Source organism: Camelus dromedarius, chromosome 10 (genome assembly GCF_036321535.1).
Source record: "Camelus dromedarius isolate mCamDro1 chromosome 10, mCamDro1.pat, whole genome shotgun sequence".
Lineage (NCBI taxonomy): Eukaryota > Metazoa > Chordata > Mammalia > Artiodactyla > Camelidae > Camelus > Camelus dromedarius.
Window position 1 is genome coordinate 32,519,727 of NC_087445.1, and position 18,135 is coordinate 32,537,861.

An 18,135-nucleotide genomic window follows, 5' to 3' on the forward strand; every position below is an offset into this window, starting at 1 on the left:
TAATACCAGAGTTACTTTAGTAGTGAGTTTGGCGATAAATTTCTAAGCCAGTTTTAAAGTCCTTTGACATCTTGTGCATGCTAGTCTTTTATCCTTTCATAGAGTTACTGCCTTCTTAATTTTTTGTTTCAAGTCATAAAGATAGTATCTTTTAAAAAATGATCAGATGGATTTTAGCCACAAATAAAATACATTAGCTAATGTAACTCAAAAAATCCAAAGACAGGGCTACTTTGGGAATGATTCAGTGGCTCAGTGACTGCCATTTCTTCCAGGTTTTGGTTTCATTTTGATCCTCCCATCTCAGTTCTGATTAGGCTTCTAGCAGCTCCTAGGGCTTATTGTTTTCCTATTTACCTCCCTGGAAAAAAAGTGTCTGTCTCTATTTCCAACAAAAGTCCTGACATTTATTCTGATTCAACCTGTGTAGGTCGTATTTTTACCTCAGCATTAATCACTGTGGCCATGATAGTAGAAAGTCCTAATTGTTGAATCCTGCAGGATTGTATGTTCCATCCCTAAAGGAAGTGGAGTTAACTTCTTTGAAACCTTTGGCTCCCCAAATGAGAGTTCTGTCTTCTCAGACAAGAAAAGGGGAGAGTAAGTGTGAAGGGAGGTGATCAATGTCCATCATACACGCCATCATCCTTTACATCCACCTCACCTTTAAGACATACTTTAAATTTTCTCTCATTCCAACCATTAGGGAAATCTTACCCCCTGATAAGTAGGAAAAGCAACATTTTCTTCGTCAATCATTTTCCATTTATAGGACAAGCATCTTGTTATCTTTTTCTGTGTCAGCAGTTTTCTTTTCGGATTGTTAGGCAATACTTGAAATCTCATCAGAAAGTGAATCATTGTAAAAGGTATTTTATTTTCCCATACTTAGGATTTTACTGCCAGGTGGCTTATACCAATCAGGAACTCTGCATTGGCTATGCTAGTGATAAACAGCAGTGTATTTTAAAAAGTAAAGCACAATTTTATTTAAAAAAATTATTGAACACCAAAATATGAAAGGCATGATACTAATAGAAAGTATAAGATTCAGTAATTTGAAGTCATAAAATTTACTTCAAGTTTTATAAAAGGAGTAAAACACGCTTTACAAAGACTCCTAGAGGACAACTAATTCGTCACCCTATCTAATGCCCTCTCCAGTAAGCATGACAAGAAAAATTTAGCGATGAGAACTCAATGACTGCTTTCTCAGGAGGTTCACATTCCATTGTATCTGGGGTATAGTGAATATTCAACAAATGAGGTTTGATTTTTAATTTGAGCTCTAGTTAAAGTAATTGTTGTCCTTTATATATGCAGGGCAAAAGCCATGTGTTTATAACTTCCACCCTATAGGAGTCTCTGCCTTCCCCTAAGAGGGTAGTACTTCATACTTATGAGGGCAATTACGTGTCCCTATTTCATCTTGTCACCAGACAAAACATCCAGTCATTTCTCATGTATGGTATCATTGCCAGACACACTCACCATTGCACTTACCTTCCTCTTACTGTCTTTAATTTTTAATTTCCTTTAAGATGTTCACAAAAGTAGACACCAGACCTGTAATACGATCTGAACAGTGCAGTTTGTATAGGGGGGATATCTGTTTCCTTGTTCTAAATATGTTACTTCCAAAATGTTTTTTGGGGGGAAGGTATAGCTCAGTAGTAGAGCACATGCTTAGTGTGCACGAGGTCTTGGATTCAATCCCCAGCACCCCCATTACAAAATAAATAAATAAACCTACTTACCTACCCCCCAAAAAGAAACAAAATTTTTTTAAATTGCCTTAGTTGAAATATGTTTATTATAGAATACACAATAGGTACATTAAAATATACCCTTTAAAAGTGTCCAGTTGAGTTTTTTAAAAATTATATCCATGTAACCACCACCACAATTAAGATGCAGAACATTTGTATACCCTCCAGAACTTCCTTGTGCCCTCATTATACCCACATCTAATTCCCAGCCCCAGGCAAACACTGATCTAGAATTCCATATAGGAAGTTGATCATACAGTGTGTACTCTTTTGTGTCTGGCTTATTTTGCTCAGCATAATGTTGCAATTCATCCGTATTTTTGTGGTGTGAATAGTTCTTTTCTTTTTATTGCTGATTAATGTTCCATTTAATGAATATATCACAACAGGTCCATTTGCCTATTGATGGACCTTTGATTGCTTTCAGTTTTTGGCTGTTATGAACAAAGCTGCTATGAACATTTGTGTACAAGTCTTTGTTCAGACAAATGTTTTCATTTTTCTTGGATAAATATGTGCAAGTGGAATTGCTGGGTCATGTGGTTTGTGTATGTTTAACTTTAGAAGAAACTTCCAAAGTAGTTTCTGAAGTGTGACATTTTACATTCCCAGCATCAGTGTATAACAGCTCTAGTTCATACACATCCTCTCACTGATTTAAAACTGAATAGAATTCTTAGCATCTGTTTGGATAGTGTTAAATTGATGTTAGGAAGGCAGTCTGCAGTCATCCAGAGTATCCACTTAGACTAGTCTGTAGTAAAGTTCTCAAATAAGGAAATAACTCCTGTTTTCATCCTTCATCCTATGAAGATTGTCGGTTTTCTTGCAGATCTTTAGTTTTCTGACAAAAGTACTATTTTTGTAGAGCTTCTTTTTTCATATGTTTGTTTTTTTTTAAATATAGCTCCATTGTGACAGTCCAGTCAGGAATTATACAGAAATCATATTTTTGAAATACGTTTCTTTTGAAGCTGTTCGTTTTTATAAAACTCCTTGCCTCTCAATGTGTCTTATGTATAGCAGATCCTTACACATGGCAGGTGCTCAGTGTTTCCTTGTTTCTTGAATACCATGTTTTCACTCCACAATATGTATTATTTACCTACTAAGCAAGTAGCTAAACTGGGCAGAACTGTAAATAAACGTGACTTTTTATGGAACCTTCTTAATGAGCATAATGAGTGATTCAGATTGTTGGATTTGATCTGTAAATCACTTAGGAGATCTTTTATTCTCCGTAGTCTCAAAGGTCAGAGAAGAGGCAGGCAGTAGAAAGGTTTCTCCTTTGCTGTCTAACAATTCAAAATTCAAAATTGTAAATTCTGAATCCTGTAAGCTTGGACAGATCCACTCCAGGCCAGGGCAGAAGAGTCATAGTGGTTTTGCCTTTGACTTTAGCTCATCCTTTTTAAAAAAAAAATAAACACATACATACATGCATTACCATCACCACCGACAACAACCCAGAAAACCCAAATTTGCCGTCAGGATCAGTTTGGCAGTGTAGGAAAACGTCTATTGGGCTGAAAGAAGACCAGCTTTCCTCTCAGGTGAGAGACACATGTGTCAGGATGGTTTAACTTAAGGTCGACCACCTAGAGTAAATCCCATGGATTGATGTTTGTTCTCTAATGTCCTGTTTTACCGGTCCTTTCTCTAGCTAATCCTGCCCTTCTTAGGGACCCTTTCCATTCTAAAGAACAAATCAGGTCTCCTTTTCCAAATGCTTCCTTTTTCTTCCTTTTTTCTTCTTTCCAGAAAATTCACTTATAGAAAAACACAGCATTTAGGCTTTCAGAGTGAATAGTTCACATCAGCAGGACTGCAGACCCCATTGCTGGACTCTGCTTACCTGCTGGAGTTAACACTCTGATAGGCTTTCATGTGCATTGTGTTGGGGATAGGAGAGCAGAGAGGCAGAGAAAGAAACTGTAGAAGGAAATATGTGAAGAAGACAGCATCATTCTGTCAGGGTGGTGTTCTACATTTCATTTGTGTCATTTAGCACCTCTAAGACTACAATAAACAAGTCCCGTGCCTTGATTTCCCCACCTGTGAAATGGGGATAATATCCCTTTTCCCTGTGTTATTGAGTTAGTACAATGATCAAATGATTGATATCATATAGGTGAATGACTTGGGATGCTAGGAGTTTTAATCAACTGCTGTTCTGTACAATAGTAAGTACTGGATAGTATTTGTTTTAAAAATGCACACTGCTGTCATTTATTTTCATAAAATAGACTAGAAATTGTTAACAGTGGTTATCTCTATGAAGTTGGCTGCCTGGAGACTTAAATGTTCCTTTTTTTCCTATATTAAAATCTATTTTAAGTTTTCAATGAAAGACAGATACTCAGTTCTCTAGCAACTGCATTTAACCCATAGGAGTTTCTTTTCCGTTATTTTTGCTAACATCCTTCCCTTACTTCATTTTGACATACTCCTCCAAACCTTGTAAGCTTTGAGTTCAGAAAGATTGTAAACACTTAACATGACAGTCTAGGTAGTTCTTCAGAGATTCATTAATATCTTATTTTGTTGCTCATTTTAGCTTAATTTATTATTCTCCATGTTTGTTCTAGTTCAGTCACTGAGTGAGGCGAGCCTGCAGGAAACAGTCAGTCCAGATCTAGGAGATACTATTTTGATTCTATAGTGACTGCCAGCTTTTTATGGCATATAGTAGAAATATTTCCTTCTGAGAGTTCCACAATTTCATTACTCCTTAGGCCAGTTTCTGATACAGTCAGGGTATGTAATAGAAGAGAAGGACCCATAGTTGCTGGTTTCAGGTTTGACTTAGGGTTATCTTTGGTTAGGCAGATCAGAATCTAATGGATTTAAATGGAACAAATGGTTTCAGACCATTGGGTCAGCTGAAGGAAAGAACTAGGAATGAAAAGAGGTGAGGAAGTAAAAGAAGGAATGGAACTGATGTTTAAAGGTAGGTAGAGAAAAATACAGTGCTTTATAAGAATCATTGTTGGCTTTGTATAGTATGGAACCTGCCTCTTTCAATTTTCCCCTCTTCCTTTATCTGTATGGGATACAGCAATGTAGCCGAAAGACTGAAGTGTGCAGTCAGTTTTGGGGAAAATAGAAGTCAATTTCCTGATCACTTACTGGTTAAAGTAACCTTAGACAAGCCTCTTAAACTTGTTCAGTTTCTTCACCTGCAAAATACAGTTATTAATAAAAGTGTAGTATATTTTCATATGACTGTTGTGAGAATCAAATAAAATTATATATATAATTGCATTTGATTTGCAACAAAATATATAAAAATACTTTCTTGCAAATCAAAACTACAGTGAGGTACCATCTCACACCAGTCAGAATGGCCATCGTTAAAAAGTGCACAAATGATAAATGCTAGAGAGGATATAGGGAAAAGAGAACCCTCCTACACTGTTGGTGGGAATGTAAATTGGTGCAGCCACCATGGTGAACAGTGCAGCGTTTCCTTAAAAAACTAAAAATAGTTACCATGTGATTTAGCAATTCCACTCCTGGGATAAATCTGGAGAAAACTCTAATTCAAAAAGATACATGCACCTCAGTGTTCATAGCAGCACTATTTACAATAGCCAAGACATGGAAGCAACCCAAGTGTTCATCAACAGATGATAAAGAAGTTGTGGTATGTGTATATATGTGTGTGTGTGTGTGTGTGTGTGTGTGTGTGTGTGTGTGTGTACAATGGAATATTACTTGGCCATAAAAAAGAATGAAATAATGTCATTTGCAGCAACATGGATAGACCTAGAGATTATCATACTAAGTGAAGTAAGTTAGACATAGAAAGACAAATATATGATATCACTTGTATGTGAAATCTAAAAAACTGGCACAGATAAGCTTATTTATAAAGCAGAGACTCACAGACAGAAAGCAAACTTATGGTTATGCTGCAGGGGGAGGTTGGGGAAAGATAAATTGGGAGTTTGGGATTTGCAGATACTAACAACTATGTGTAAAATAGATAAACAACAAGGTTCGACTATATAGCACAGAGAACTGTATTCAGTATCTTGTAATAACCTATAATAAAAGAATATGTATATATGTGTAACTGAATCACTAGGCTGTACACTAGAAACAAACACAACACTGTAAATCAACTATACTTCAATAAAAGAATTTTGAATAAAAGTAAAAAAATACTTCATAAGTGGTGAAGCTTAGCTAAATATTTGATGATGGTGATAATTGGGGACCTCAATCAGCATTCAAAGCCATCTTACATTTCTTACTTTGCCCTGGGCTTCTGTTTTCAGGTTTCTGTTATCTTCTTGGTAGGCATTACACTCAGTGAACCATAGAAGTGTCCCATTAATACTCTACATGTGCATGAGTGCTTTCCTGGCCTTGATCCTTCCCCCAGTGGTGAAAACTGCTGGTTGATATTGTTGTAAAAGGCTTGGAAGATGGTATCCTACATGCTGAGAGCTTTAATCTACTCCTGGCTGACTGAAGGATGGATAGAGGCTGAGAGGGAGCTCAGAGGAACAGGTGGTACTGTACGCACTGATGTGCTTTCTGCCTCTTCCAGCTAGTCTCATTGCCTTTAGTGCCGTCATGACAGGTTTCCTCCTAATTTTGAGTGTAAAGAAGAAGTGTTTGTGTGGTATGAGGAGAGGAGAAAAGTGGTTTTACAAATTCTAACGTTATCGGTGATATTTTAGTTATGTTATTGAAGGTATAGAAAATCTACTCATCTACTTCTCAGAACAGAATAGAATAAGTGAGACTTATTTAATATTTTATTACTGAATTGATTCAGGCACATGCTCATTCAGCCCAGCTGAGGAGGCTTTGGTGTCATTGTTATAAGACAAAGCATGCATTATAAATAGTAGGTTTAATTAAAATATGAAAATTTGGAGCTATGCAGTAAAAATACACCTGTTTTACCTGATTCTGTAGAACACTTAAGAGACACAGGAAATTGTTTTAACTTTAAAAAAAAAGCTCGTCCTTTTGATATTTGGAAGAAATTATAAGATATAATTATGTCAATTTGGTATTCTTTACAATTTGATAGTACAGCATCTATTTTTGTGCTTTTTGTAATGTATGAGTGTTGAAAGCATTGATGTTGCATAAAATAAAGAATGTGAAATGTGTTCCACATTTATTTTGTTGTTTTCACCAAATGGAATTTGTTCAAATGATACACTGCTGAAAGCTGCCTTTTATTCATCTAAAAACAGATTTAGAAATGAATGTTTTGTCATTTTTTAAATTATAATATTTAAATCCATAAACTCTAGTTGAATGGTGCCCATTAGAAGGAACAGTTGAAGACAACAGAATAATAGTCCTGACGTGTAACTTTAGTGTCATCTCGTATGTGATAGTACTGCATTTCTTGGTTTATCCAGAAACACTCCATGTAATAATTTTTCATTCAATCATTGTCTCCTGCTTTGAAAAGAAATTGCCCCAGCTTTGTTTTGACATTGTTTTCAAATAACTTATAAGCTTTTACTTTAACATTTACTAATTAGAAGCAACCCATTTTTCTGTGCTGATACCGTATTTTAATTGATGTCACCTAATTAAAAATAATGAAAGCCATTGCCTTGCCTAATAAACTTCAAGTAATTTATAAATCAATGATATGTATTCATAGTTATCATTTATTGAGCTCTTACTATGCGTAATGCCTGTTGTAAGCCCACAAAAGGCATTAACTTACTGAATCCTTATAAATCACTTTAGGAGGTAGGAACTGCTTATTCTCATTGTATAGCATATTCCTGTTTCACAGTAGAGAAAACTGAGGTAAAATAACTTGTCCAATATTATGGCTCCTAGTTGTGGTAAAGCCAGAGTATGAATTCAGGCAGTATGGCCTGAGAATTTGTTATTCTTAATTTTTATGCTATGTGTGCAAATACAGAAAACAGAAAACTTGCATATAAAGCACAAAATACATTAATCAGATACTGGCCCAGAAGTGGGCACATTTGTTTTATAAAACCTTTATCTGCTTTTGTTAGGTGAATATAAGCATTTGAAGAACTCAGACATTTGTATGATGTAGCTACTAGCAGAGACTGCTCATTTAAAAATATTTACTATTATAAACTCTATTAAGCAAATCATATATTCTCCCTGGAACTGTTTCCTCCGTAAGTTTGTGAGTTTACAAATGTTAGAAAGATTCCTAGAATACTTCCAGTTTTAATATTTTATGAATTCATAATCCTCTTTCTTTTATTCTTAATTCCTGATTTTTCTTACTTGAAAAATCTGCTGATTGATATAACTCTTTTTTTTTTTCCCCTTCACTCATACTTACTGAGAGGGTAAGGCATCTCATAAATACTGTATTTTCATTTTCATCCAGGTCAAAACACTTCCTAATTTGCCTTTTTTTTTCTTCTTGAACCCATGGGTTATTTAGAGGTGTGTTATTTAGTTTCCAAATATTTGGTAATTTTCCTGGAATTATTCTGTTATTGATTCTAACTTAATTCTGGCATGATCAGACAACTTTGTAAGATTTGAATCCTTTGAAATTTGTTAAGACTTGCTTTGTGATCAGAATATGATCCATCTTGTTGATTGTTCTCTATGTATTTGAGAAGAATGTGTATTCAGCTCTTGGGTGGAGTGTTCGATAAATGTCAGTTAGGTCAGGTTGCTTCATGGTGGTGTTCAGGTTTTCTATATCTTTTTTGATTTTCTGTCTACTTGTTTTATCAACTATTGAAAGATAGATGTTAAAATCTCCTTCTATGAAAGAGCATTTCACTCTTTCATTTTCAGTTCAGTCAGGTTTTGCTTTATGTATTTTGATGTTCTGTAATAGGTACATAAATATTTAGGATTGTAAGTTCTCTTGATGAATTAACTCCTTTATCATGAAATTTCCCTATTTATTTCTGGAAATATTTCCTATTTTGAAATCTCCTTTGTCTGGTGTTGATATAGTGTATCTTTTTTAGTCCTTTTATATTTAACCCATCTGTGACATTATACTTAAAATGGGTTGCCTATAAAGAACATTTGGCTTAGTCTTTCTTATATGATTTGTCAATCTCTACCTCTTCACTGGTATGTTTTAAGTACATTTTATGTGATTATTGACAGGTTAGGTTAGAATCTGCCACGTTGCTCTTTGTTTTCTACTTGTCCTGTCTATTCTTTGGTTCCTTTTTCCTCTTTTCTTGCTTTCGTTTGGATTCCTTGAGTAATTTTATGATTCCATCTTGTCTCCTTTGTTGACTTATTGCTATACTTCTTTGTTTTATTCTTTCACTGGTTACTATATGGTTTACAGTATGTTCCTTTAACTTGTCATATTATACCTTCATGTAATACTATACCACTTTCTGTATAGTATAAAAAAAGCCAGCGGTTCTCAGCAGCAGTTGGGGCAGTGGGATGCAGGACCATACTGGTATCGTGTTTGGTGTAAATGTGGGAACTCTGAAAAATGCCACACTCTGGATGCCCTCCTACTGGCTTGTGGGTTACTCCCATAGGAACATCAGTGACACCTCTTCTTTTTCTGGATGAAGAAACTGAGGGTCAGGTTAAAGTAACTTCAGCAAATGTCAGAAATAGGCCTAATGTAGCATAATATAAAGAATACTGGTCTTCAAGTCAGGTAGACCAAGGTTCGAATTCTAGTACTGTTGTTTGCTGGATTTATGACCCTGGACATACTATTTAACCACTCAGTTTTTATACCTAAAATATAGATAATGAATCACCTTAAGAGTTGTTGTCCCATTTGTTCATATAGCATTTATTTCCTATCTTGATTGTCAAAATTAAATGGAATAACATTTATAAAATACCTTGTTAATTAAATTCCTTGGCACACTGTAGGGCTTCAAATATACTTGCCATGTAAGGATTATGGAAGTTATTGCCTGACTCCCACTAAAGGTCAATTATCTCTTCAAACTCTATTCCATCCTTTAGACTTGGCAACATTTGTGTATGTTTCAGGGAAGATACAGTTAATGTAGATGAGATTACCATGAATGGGTATGACAGTTAAACCAAATAGGTTCAGAGTTCAGGGGAGATCTAAGTTGTGAATAAAGCTTCCAGAAGGCTAAAGGCTGTGACAGTCAGGGACATTACCCTCTAAATTCTAGGAATTGACTGAGAGAGGGAGTTTGTGGTTGATGTGGTATGAGAGAGAGTATCATCTTGGATCTCATTGTATGGCATTTGCAAAGAGGCAGTTCCCATTATGGGATCAGAATTTAAGTCAAATAGAAGAAGAGGAAGGACATTAGATTTGAAAGTCATCATAATTTGTACAAGTGAACATTAAGACTGCAGTACATTATTCAAGGGACAGTGTGTGAAGAGTGGAACCCAGGACAAGAGTGTATCTTAAAGGAATAGTCTTTGTTAAAGAGAGAAAAAAAGAGGAGGCAGCCAGGTAATTTAATGTTTCCCTTATCTTGCATCTTTCCCAGCATCTAAAGGCAGTGGTCTGCATTCTACCAGTGAATTTTGAATTTATGGTGGACATAGGTTGTGAGCATAATTTATTAGTTTTATTTATGAATAGATTGGGAACTATTATTGTACCGATTAAGACGCTTTCTGATGCTCTTTTGGTAAAACAGCCATCATTTTGAGGGGGTTGTCTTTCAAACTGGCATGTGTAATAAACACTAAAGAAGACCATGATGTTTTAAAAATTTCCACTGACTTTGTAGCACCACGATTTTATTCTTGAGTGCTAATCTCATAGCAGCTGAAAATTTTAAATGTGAAACCGAAATTGTGTTTCTGTTAACTTGGAAATGTGAAAAACAAACAAACAAAAATTCAAGCAGACTGAATCATGGCAAGGGCATGGATTCACAGTCAAGATAGAATTCCATGTGGGTCCCGATGTTGTCTCCACTCGTAGTGAAACTTTGAAAATGTATTTCTGGACCTCACTGTCCATTTTTATAAAGTAGAGAACAACATACATTTTAACAAGGCTGTTGTGAGAATTCAAGTGTTAAATTTAGTGGTAGGTACTCAGTAATAAGTGGTAGCTTTTTGAAATTGGATGTAAGTGAGGAGCCAAGGATGGAAAAAACAATTATGATTCATTGGTAGAATCATTTGGGTATCAAACAACAGCCTTATGTTTCTTCATACTGTCTAGGTGGAGGGTGTATTTTTTTCCCTGTTACCTGATTTATTACTTAGTATTCATCCTCCTACACTGAGATACTATGCAAAAAAGCTTAAAAGGTTTTTCACTTGCAGCCTTACTCACAGTTGCCAGGGAACTGCTCTGTTACACAACTTAGCTTGTATTTGCTCAAACTATCTTGACTCTAAAGATGGTAAAGCAGTAAGCTGTTAGGTTAAATTCCACATTCAAGAAGCACTGGTTTCTTGCCTTCAAAGCAAGAAGAAAAGGAGGCAGGGATGAATTCTTCAAAAAATAGTGTCCAGGATCTGTAGTAGATAATAAATTCTCACTAGATAATTTTTTCTATTGAGATTTTTTTTTCTTCCCTTCAGGTATAGTTAAACCTTTACATGAAAAAGAGCATAATTTAAGTCCTGAAGGTAGGCCATTTAAAAATAAAATAAAGGGAAAAGAGTTCACTCCTGAGTAACTCAAACAAATCATAAACTATAATATCCCCCAAGTATTAATTTAACTCTCATGTAAAAATAATTTGATTATATGTTCTTGGGAAGGAATATAAATCACTTAAATTGTGAATTGTTAGTTATTATTGAGTCTTATTCATAATATTTAACAAAATAACTTATTGAGTAAATTGAGTGCACTTAAAAGTTTTACTTGGTTTGTGTTATGTTATACCGTAACAAATATTTTAATAATGTTCTAATAATATGTAGATGTTGGACAAGTTCTCTTTAGGAGAAAAGTTTGTAATTGAAAAAAATTAGGTATTGCTATAAGGTGACAAATTTTGTAGAAATGTATATATGGTATGTATTTCCCAAAGAAAGGGCTTTTTGGATTTTTTGGTTTTTCTTGTTAAACTGACATAAACTTTCATGTACATAAAGCCTGTGCTTGAAGAACCGACTTAAGAAGTGCCAATTTTTAGATTCATCAATATAAAACACATTAGAATGTTACTTTTTTGACTTCTCTATTCTATATTTATTGATTTATTCAACTCACATTAAACAATAAACAGATTTTCAGCATTGGTGGTAGCTTTATTAATATTAAGTTTGAAAGAAAAATGAATTTATAACACTAGAGTTGCCAGCAGCAATAATTTTAAAAGTAAGGAATTTGTAATTTTTTTCCTGGAAGTTAAAGATAGTCATAAATTTAACTCTATAAAAATAACTTCATAATGGGGTTGGCATGCCTAAAAAAAATGGACAACCTCCTCTGTTTTGGAACCAGGCAGTAGCTTTTGCTGCAGTCTCATTGCATCTCTGGAAGCCACCTCAGGGGCTCAGAGGTTTCCCTGACTTACATGGGCTTGGAGCAACGGCTGTTGAACTTTAGAAATGTCATCTTCACCCTTGCACCTTTCTTTTATGACTTTTTACTCAATATATTTACCCTAGGAAAATGATCATTTTGTTTAGAGTCCTCTGAGGAAGAGAAAAAGCAAAATGATTTAATAAGTCTTTCCTTCCTCAGTTGTTGGAAGCCTTTGCTTTTACCTTTCGACTGCTAATTACTATTTGTGCACTTAAAAATAAAGTGGAGTTACCTTGGAGTCGTGTTAAGAGCTAAATTCCGTAATTCGTAAGATGCCAGGGTCAAGTGGTATGGTAGAGCTTCACTATGGAGATTCAGACTGTAGTCTGGAAAGTAGAAGCCATGAATATTCAGCGCTGGTGACCTGATTTCTCAGTAAGCTTTGCTTTGAGACACCGAATACTTTGGACATATGGCTTACCTGTTAGTATTGAAAAATAGTTCAGCTGTTATTTTTGATATCTATAATGATTGAAATGGGGAGGCTGTAAGATCAAGCCTATAGATAATGTCAAAATTAGTTTTACAAAAACAATTTCAAAGGGAAAAGAATGACGTGTTACATTGCCGGTTCAGCTTACAGACTTAGAGCAATTTGGCGGGGCTGTTGTGTGGCTACTGTTTAACTATGGGCCTAACTAGCTCCTTGTATTTGGGAAGGTGGAGCCGGTAGGGAAAAGGGAAAGAGGCAGGGGAGAGAAGGCAGAGAGAAAGGAACAGGGAGGGAGAGAAGGAAAAGAGAGGGTGAGGAAGAATGACTGATTCATTAGCCTACATTAAAAAAATTCTACTGTTGTCTTAATGAAAAAGAATTTATCGTTCAGTGTTGAGTAAAGCCTGTAAGAAAAGTGAGTGGAGTTTTCATATGTAAATAACCTTTCAATTGCACTGAGAAAAATCCATTCTTGTGAATCTGGTGTGTGTGAAAAATGACTCCACGGAGCCATAAGTAATCAGCCCATATTTGTATATGGTTTTGAATATAATATGTACATGCTAGCCTACTATTATAGTATAACCAGAAAATCACTTATATTACCTTCATAAGAAAGGTTACATAGAACATATAATTTTTGAGTAGGTTATATTAGGAGGTGCTTGCTTTCACCTTGTTATAATACCCTTCCATATTGCAGGAGGACTACTGTGAAAATTGGTTGTGGACAACTTATGAGATAATAAAAACCGACAATATACAGCAAGTGAGTAAGGAAGTCAAGCCTTATGGTTTGTTTCAGAGTCACATTTGTACAAAACAATTTTAAATTTTTAAAAAGAAAGCGTGAACATAATATGTAAAGAAGTAATTGCAAAACATTTCAACATGAATAAATAGTACACGTTGTGGAAAGCTTGTAAACCTGCTGTCTAAAACTGATTACCCTTATGAGCATTTCATGCTGTTTGACAGGGAAAAGTACACCTTCTAAAAGCTGTTACACAAACCATTACATTTAAAAGGTTTCCGTCTCACACCCCAAAATTGCACTTATTTGCTGCATGTGAAAATTCAGAATTTGTTCCTTGTTTATTTTGGTGGCAATTACCATGGTGGTGAATTTTGCTTCTCCCGCTTCTTCCTGGAAAACTAGAAATTAGCTTTTTTGGTTTCTTTCTTTCACTGTGAACACAGTCAGTTTGTGTATTATAGGTTGCATGCAGAGATAATATAATAATAAAATTCTGAGCTTGAAACACCCAGGTACTCATATAATATTACAATACTGAGCCTAGGTCACCACGATGCTCCATGTACCTGAGGAAAAAAACAATTTTGCAAGATGATTCAGAATCTCTACAGAATATAAAATCCAGTGAACCATTTTAGTTGACACACACACACACACACACACACACACACACACACACACACACACACACACACACACACACACACACACACACACACACACACACACACAAAGATTGCCTTACTTGAAATCTTGTTAAACATCCTGAAACAGTGCATTATTCATTTACGGGAGAAAGAAACTTGGAAATGTGTAAGAGACCCTCTTATTTTAGGAATTCATTCTCCGTATTATGAGTATTTCTTTCACTGTGTAATAAGCACTTTGAGCTTCTGGCAGAACTTCTTACTTGTTTTTGAGTGCCTTCCTTCTTTCTTCTCTTATACACCGTAGACTGTTAGCAAGAGCTGTTGCCTGGAATTAGGAATTCTGAGTTCTAAAGCCAACTCTGATACTAACTGATGGATCCATTTGGTTAATTGGTCTCAGATTTCCTGTGAAATGGGGACCTGAACTAGATGATCTCCTGGATACGTTTTAACTTTAAATGCTGTGATTTTGAGAAGTAAGCCATTTATCTGAAAACCTATTATACCCTCTCCCCAAATATCTTTTACTGAGTGATCAATTTACTGAATGGAGTGTGCTGAAACATAAATTCACTGAGTGGCAATTTTTTTTAATTTACTAAGTGCTGTGATTTATCAGTTGCCTAAGAACCAGTTTTCCAAATTATCAGCTGCGTAAAATATGTTTGATTAACTCCCTATACGGTTTATCACAGATCACACTGCATTAAATAGTTGAAAAAGCTTTTAAATTTTTTGGTGGAAAGTATTAGTTTTAATTTGGTTTTAATTTTTCCATAGCAATTTTACTGCTAATGGTTTGCAACAGAAATATTTATCAGTCCAGCCCAGCTGAGTGCCATACTTATCATTGATATTTCATATACAAACACCTTACAGTTGCTTAAAACCAAAGCATCATATTTATCTAGTTGAACTGGTTAACAAATTTGTGAATTAAGAGAAGTACAGAGAATGTGTTTAATATATGAAAAACATGTAAAAAGAAATAAACCTTCCCTCTTATCATCCATAAACTCCCTTTCAAGACATGTGCAACCCTTTAATTTAAAATAAGTGCCCATTCTCAAAAGTCAGTGGCCCCGAAAATGATGACATTCTAGAATATAGTTATGGGTAGGCTACAGTGTGGTGGCTTGTAGCAAAATTTCAGATAAATTAGAACTTTGAACTCATCAATGTTAAAGATCAAAGAAATTTTCAAAGTCCCTTTAAAACTGTTTTATTCAATACAAATTATGTAAGTAGGATAAATGTTTAAAAGAAACAAATTTTGAGTAAATTGGTCAATTTGTCGAACTGGCCATTAGGCAAAATGATTCTTAGTAAGTTGATTTTTGGCAAAGGAGACCTAGTGTTATCATGCCTCCATCACCATCTCCACTGGGGTAGGAGACAATGAAGCTGTAGGGAAGAGCACTGCCACCTTTAGAATTAGCTTTTCCTTTCCTCAGCCATACTCTACAGCCAAAGGTGGAGTCATTTGGAAGGTCTTCTGCCTTTGTGTGTATTTGCACGTGTGTGATGTAATTAGTATTTTTTCAACCTGACTTTTGTTTTTGATGCTAAATACCCATTGTGTGTGTGCGTGTGTGTCTGCGACATGGCTACCATAACACAGACTTTCTGAGACATTGAAGAAGTACAGTAAGAGGTCTGGGTGAGAACTGAGAGGTTTTTACTTTTCTCTGCTCACTGTAGCAAAATATGTCTCATATGAATATTTGACACAAAGTGAATAGATCAACGTATGTGATGAATCACTTGGCATACGTCAAGGAAAGGTGGTCCTGTGCTCAAGCAGGAACAGAGATGTTCATTGGACTGGAGGACTGTTCCAGAGCATTGCTATGGGGTTTAGTATTCCTGAACTCTGTCTTTGGCCTGTAACCTCCTTAAAGCTCTGCCTGCTTTCCAATTACTGTCCTTGATTGCAAATGCTACTAGATAGTAGAGTTAAGTAAATTTTTCTTGGACTTACTGAAGGTCGTTTGTGCCTGAAGAGTAAGATCAGGGAGCAGCAACTCCTGCTGCCTGTGCCAAAGACCTTTTGGTTTCACCAAGAATCAGCTTTTTGTGAATTAACGAGTTGAGACTGTCCCTTCTTTGGGCATCTAAGAAGCTTCAACTAGTCATTCTTTTTAATTTAGAAGTGGAATTGATGAGGAGAACCTGAGAGCTCAACTGTAAGATTTTAGAGACAAAAGATATCGTACTTTTGTTTTTACACATTGTGAGCCCTGAGTCAAATTCCAACCAGCCTGTCTGTGTTCATGCTTTAGCAGAGGTAGTGTAGAACCACATGATTCAGCATTTTTATCAGTCTTTGCCGAGATACAGAGAATATAATAGATAGCCATCTTCTCAGGTACTCAGCATTGCTGGACATGAAATTAATATTTTTTGGAGGGTAACATATGGAAAATTAATAACTGGGTTAAAGATTATAGCATGCCCAACTCCTATATTGTAGAAGATTAAAAATATAGAAAAGACTGCTGTTTAGACAGCAGTGCATAGTAGTTGGTCTGCAGAACATTTAAATTGTCATGTTATAAGCCTAACACAGCATATTGCTAGGTTAAAAAAAGAAAGAAAAAAGCAACCAGGTTTTGCTTCTGGAACCTGGAACCTGAGGTCCGGTATATTCAAGTCTTCATTCTGCCCATTTCTAGCTATGTGACCTGGGGGCTTATAGAGTTACTTAAGCCTTGGGCCTAAGTTTTCTTATCCATAAAAGTGTGATAATAATAGTACTTACCTCACAGGATTTCTGGACAGATTAACTAATGTATGTAAAATCCTTACCTAAATATGTTAACTAATTTGTAACTAGAGACTTCTGGAAATACACTTTTTTGTGAAAAGTTCCAGTGATTGTTAAGAGAACATAGAAGTATGTCAGTTGAATGTTACCAAGCTCAAATAAATTTCAAGTGATTAATTAACGATGAAGTTAGGATAATTACTATTAGGCTAATTACTTATTCTTAGCATTTCAGCTGTGAAAATTAAAGATCTCTGACTGCTTCTGTCTCATAAAAACAAAGGAAGCATACCAGGAGACTTCTTCTACGATGACATGATTAGAGCATTGGATCTGAATCCACAATTCAGTGAATCAGGTGTACTTATTAAAATAGTAAATGATGTGTCAGGAGATTCAGAGCAATAGCTGAAGACTTAATTTGCTCATTTGAGTTTTTTTAATCCTTATCTTGTTTCTTTATAAAAAATTATATACAAAATCTGCTAAGGCTTTATAAACATTAGAATACAGGAGTTGTAAAGTTCTGCCATAATGGGAATGGAAAGTGAAGTCACATTAGAAAATTTAGAGAAAACATTCTGCATGAATAACTTGATTGGAAATGGTTCTGACAGAAAATTATATTTTTACACAATTTTTAAATGTTATATGATGTAGCATACTCTAATAGTAATGTTTCAGCTTGGTCTTAAAGTCATCCTCTTTGTAGATTCATCTGTGCATTCAACAAATTGAAGATCTTCTGTGTGTTAGGCACTGTTGCATATTTGTAGGTGAAAAAGATAAGCATAGTCCATTTGCTCGTGCTGTTTATAATCTGGTTGGAGAGACAGTTACACTACAATATGATCATTGCTGCTCACTGAGGAAAAATAAGATGCTAAAGGAACTCCCGGTGAACACCAGTCCCAGAGTTGTGTAGAAGCCGGGGAGCCAGGGAGAAGGAAGAGTGGTGGTAATTTGGGAGACTGTCTGGGGGAAATGGAATTTATCCTGAGATCTGAAAGATGAAATGAAGAGGAGAAGAGGTGGGAAGAAAAAATTGTTTCAGGCAAAGGGCACTTCTTGTTCAAAGGTGCTGGAATTGGGGAACCTAGAGTAGTTCCATGTGGCTGGATTGTGTATAGCACTCTTTGGAAGATGGTAGGGGGGAGCTAAGTTCTAAGGAGCCTTCTGAGCCCTGGTAGAGGCTCTGCAGTTTATCCTGAAGGCACCGGGGACCTCTTGTAGGTAGTGGCCTCAACTCTAAGGAGCTGGAGAGATGAAGATATGTGAATAGATTTTTGAG

General features: G+C 35.5%; 1 protein-coding gene across 3 annotated transcripts in view; it reads left to right on the forward strand.

The window, feature by feature from the left end:
* Positions 1 to 18,135, forward strand: part of RFX3 (regulatory factor X3) — a 277,032-nt gene that overhangs the window by 97,969 nt on the left and 160,928 nt on the right. The window contains exon 3 of one of the 3 annotated variants that reach the window (XM_064490242.1): positions 13,374 to 13,439. The exons of the other annotated variants lie outside the window; for them this stretch is intronic. The gene's annotated coding sequence lies outside the window, so the exon portion shown is untranslated. The remainder of the gene's footprint in view (positions 1 to 13,373; positions 13,440 to 18,135) is intronic. 3 annotated transcript variants of the gene reach the window in all.